Here is a 4,913-nt window from a genome sequence, read left to right on the forward strand (position 1 = left end):
AGAAGGAGAAAGAAAAATAGGGCAGCTTCTTTTCTCACCAAATTAAGGTAAGTTTGGAACCCTTAAGCAGATTGCTTGGAAGACTAAGGATATTTTCAGTCCAACTTTGCATTTTCTGTTTTTAAATCAGTACGCCCCATGCTCTCTGTTCCCAGGGATTCAACATTGCTCTCCAGAGCTTGGCTGGTCTAGATAAACAACCTAGCACTCTCAAGCCCAAGTCAAAAAATGTTGGGGTCTCCCAAACACCTGTTTTTGGGTGGCTGTCCAAGTTTGGAAATACGTCTAGGATGTGATTGGTGATGATGCCGCAAGATTCAAAGGCGGCAAGTATCTGACAGCCAGCAGTTGTGCCTAGAAAATGGAATATATTTTTCTGCCATGGAAATTGTCCAAAGCTCAGTCCATCGAATTTAAATAAAATGCAAATAAGCCTTTAGTCTTAGCACTTGCCTTCTAGTGACGGCTTGACCCATGTTAACACGTGGCTTGAAGTACGTCCAGCCATTGCTGCTCCAAGCCTATCAGGACGATTCTCCAGGTGCTCCTCTCAAGTTCATCACAGGCTTCCTGGGCCCAGGGGCAATGCCCAGCTATCAACAGAGGCAAAGACCTTGGGAGGTAGAGAAGGTACAAGATGAGGTGTCAGCAGGGGCAAACCCAGCTCTGAGGTCTCCATAGAAATCAAGGAAACGCAGAGCATCCTTCAGCTAAAATCATGCAGAAGAAGCACTTCACCTGAAAAAGGAAGGGAAACAAGCATAGGAGAAAAATAAAAAGAATCAAATCATAAAGAGCAAACAGTGTTTCCTTCCCATACACCTTCTTTCTCTTGTCCTCAAGCAAACCACATAAAGCACCAAGTGACCACAAATTTCCAAGGAGTGTGGGGCAGGTTGTTAAATCTCTTCCTCACTAAACCATCCTTCTGTCCTTCTTCTTTGGTTATTATTTCAGCTCAGTCTATTTTCAGGGCAACTCAATTATTTTTCCTCTCTCCACTCTCAACCCACATGGCTCTTCCTTTGGCTCCCACTTTCACTCATGCCAGGTCTTAATTCTTGGTGTCATTTTCTTCATTCCACAATAATAATGCTGTCACTTTATAGCTGCTTCCATCATTTATTGATCTCAAGGTACTTTTTTTTAAATTTCCACTCATCAAATATTTCTGAATTTAGTGCCTTTCCACCCCTCTCTGTCTTGATTCAGGATCAGAGCAGTTGGGGAAAAAAAACAGTGTTCTTTAATCCAGGTTCCACCACTTCAACAAGCTTCAATCACCTCATCTACAAAGTGTAGGTTAATAATACAACGCCCTCCATCCCGCTTAGTGAGGATTGAATGAGAGAGTGAATGTTGATAGAATAGCACAGACGTAATGAATGTCAATACATGCTGGCAGTTCTGAATAATATGACCGTAACCTAAGCTTTTATTGTCAATCTACTCACACCCAAATGTATATGTCCTTAAACCACAGTCTCAGTTAGGGGGAGGACAGAATGTGAGCATATCCAGGACACTTTGAGACTCACCAATGGCCTGTATTAAGTGGGCACTTCCTGACTCCCTGAAGCATGTCTCTGTTGTTGTTTTTCTGTTCCCCAGACTCCAGAACACTCCCTACCACCCACAGCCTAGGAGCTAATCCCAGTTTCCACTTCTCTGATAATCATCTTTTCTCCTTGCGGTTCCTCCATGTTCCCCTCAATGCTTCCTCCTACACTCCTCTCAAGGGACTATTTCCTTATGTTTTAAATCCCAGTTTGTGTGGATTTTATTTTCAGCCTATCATGCTTTCCCCCCATAATTTAATCCATTATCTCCAATCTCCCAACACCCTCCCCCTGTCTTCCTTGCCTCTCTCTGCCCACTTTTATTTCCAATCTGCCACTTGCTGATCACATCTTCCTTGCAGCCCCGATTGGTCTCCACTGTCACTTGGTATTCTTGGCCTTTCTTCTTAGTTGGCTCTTTCTAGGTCCAACTAATTCATCTCCTCAGCCAGGACCTGTAAAAACTGCCCTAATCTTCTGTCTCCTATGCTTTTGCATTCACTCTGTCCAACAGGACTTCCAAGAATGCAGAGTGGCCTAGAGAATTGGGGAGGATAATGACAGTCAGAATTCAGGGCCTCTACCAGTTTCTATAACTGGAAGCACTTGGGGAGCACAAGAGAAATGGCTTTCTGGAGCCATTAACGGGATTGAGCCCTTGACCACCTGCTGCTCCCTGCTGAATCCTGTCAGCCTAGAAGCCTAAACCCACCCAAGTTCTATGAAGTGACAAAGCAGGGAAGTGGCAAACAGAGGGCTTCCCAATCATCATCACACATTCTCCTAGGGAAAGAGGTGAACTTGATTAGGACACAAAATACACCTCTGAAGGTATCTCAAATGACAAGCCCCTTCCTTTGCTTGACTCCCAACAACAGCAAATATTCTGACATGTTTACCCTCAGGAGGTCTCCAAATCTCTACTTACCAAAAACCCTGGGGTTACATTTATTCTGGAAGGTCAGGCCACCACCATCTTTTAAAGACTTTCACAGGCCAAAGAGCCTGAGAGTTTGCTTAGTTTCTTCCCCAACTCCCTCAAAGCAGTTAGAATACACTGTTTAAATAAAACCCCAGTAGAACCAAAGTGCCTGCATACTATGCACACCCCTCTCCCAACTAACTGCTCCCAGAAGGTCCTGAATTAGCAGGTCTTCTAATTCACCATCAGCCCTGCAGGAGATCAAGTCCTGCCCTCATTTTGCTCTATACCAATTAATTATCTATTTATTTGGGTATGGTCATTTTTGTTTATCTCCCTCCCCCACCTTACAAAAAGCAAATTACCTTCTTTTTAATTGGCTACCAGTTACCTCACTATCCCTAACCAAGAAGAAAGAAATGATGATGATGAAGAAGATGATGATGAAGATGAAGATGATGAAGATGAAGATGAAGATGAAGTAGAAGAGGAGGAGGAGGAGGTGGTGGAGGGAGCAGGAGGAAGAAGAAGGAAAAGAATAACAAAAAAAAAGGAAAGGAAAGGAAAGGAAAGGGAAGGAAAGGGAAGGAACGGAAAGGAAAGGAAAGGAAAAACCTTCCACACAGCAAGACTGATTTAAAAATCTCTCCTCCTTCCCTAGGTATTCATGCTTAGGAGAACCTATTCAAGCCTACTCCCAGGAGCCTTGATGGGGGAGACCTTGGCATAGAAATGTCCCTTCCTCTTTAACACCATTAAACTAATAGGAGACTACCTATTCCCCGGAATCCCTGTGCCCCCAAACAACAACCAAGCATCCCTCCTCTCCTCCCCTGCCCCCCAACAACAAGGCTGTTTTCATCCCTCAGTGCTAATTCCTGCAACTGTCTTAGGGTGGTACCTGAACCTATCAGAGAGAGAGAGAGAGAGAGAGAGAGAGAGAGAGAGAGATTGAGAAAATCAAAAAGCCAACACCGTGAGAAATATACACTTCAACGCACGCCATTTACACAGTCCCTATGTGCTGCTGAAATGCTCGGAAAATGCACGCAAATCCAAACCCTGGGAGAGGCAGCGATTCAAACCCGTTCGCCAGCTGTTCCCAAAGGAACGGAACCGGTGAGTCCGGGATGAAGCAAAAACGATGCTAAATCTAAACCCCACCTCGTTGGGAAACGACATCTTTAATCGCACCCTCCCCTCCAGACCTAGGTTCCCGCTCGGGCACATTAAGCAGGGCGCACGCACCCCATCCCTGGGGTTAGGAAAATAACAACTGTTGGCCCCCCGGAGCGCCGCGCAGCATCTGCACCTCCCTTCTTCCACCTCCTGGTTTATTTTTAACCGCCTTCCATTCATGCCCTTCTGTCACATTCCCGATATTATTTATCCCTCAAATGTCCACTGTTTCTTAACAACCAAAAGAGGATAGTGGAGGAAAGATAAGAGAGGTATCATACTTACCGTTCCCAGGCGGAGTGAAAAATAAATATAAAGAAAATCCCCCGCTTGATTTGTCTTTCCCCCTCAAGCTGCAACAGCTGGAGGAGGGGAAGAATGTTCCTGGGGGTAGAAGGAATCACTCCGGTGTGTCAGGTGGAAGCTCCAAAATATCCACGAAACAAGTTCTGTTGCCTGGCCAGGGGGGCACAGAGTCCTCGCTGCTGGAGCCCGGGGTGGGGATCAGGACTAGCCCAGGGAAGACCCCAAGACTTCTGGTTCCTCTGGAGTTCAGCACAGGAGGCCTCGATCGGAAAAGGAAGTCAAGGTTCCCCAGAAAAAGAAACAAAATCCTAGACAGCAGCGATCACTTGTTAAGCCCGAATTCCTCCTCCAATATCCATCCCTCTCCCTCTCTCGCTGGCTGCAGAAGCAGCACACGCCTCCCCTGGCCGGGAACGCGCGCCGGCCGGGGGCGGGGCCAGGGCCGTGCCGAGGGTGTGGCGTTCAGGCTGTAGCCTGGGGCACCTCCCCGCGCCGCGGGGCGGGCACAGTCACGACGCCGCCACTGCGCGCCCCCCGGCCGACCCCCAGACGCTGGGGAGCAGCAGGGAACGATTCCGGGAGCCGCCGGCCGTCGCCCCCAGAGGAGAAGCCCTAATCCGTTGGAGCTGAAACGGGGGTCCCCGCAGCAGAGCGGGAGCCCAAGAGAGAGGCTGGGAGGGAAGACCTCGACGGGAGGTCCAGTCTTGCCAACAGGGTGCTTCTGCGCCTCTTCTCCTCTCTCTGACCCGCTTTCTCTACAGCTCAGCGCGCGCGCGCACACACACACACACAGCCCGCAAAACGGGTTTGTGGGGTTGGGAGCCTGGGTGCATCTCTGGCGAGGCCGCTAACTGGGAGCCCCCCAGTCGCCTACGAACGTGCCGATTCCCCTTGGTCTCCGCCTCCTTTGCACAATTTGTCAGCCTCCCCTCGGGGGGTCGGGCCTC

The sequence above is a fragment of the Ursus maritimus genome, unplaced genomic scaffold, assembly GCF_017311325.1.
Source record: "Ursus maritimus isolate PB19 unplaced genomic scaffold, ASM1731132v1 scaffold_23, whole genome shotgun sequence".
In the NCBI taxonomy this organism is placed as follows: domain Eukaryota; kingdom Metazoa; phylum Chordata; class Mammalia; order Carnivora; family Ursidae; genus Ursus; species Ursus maritimus.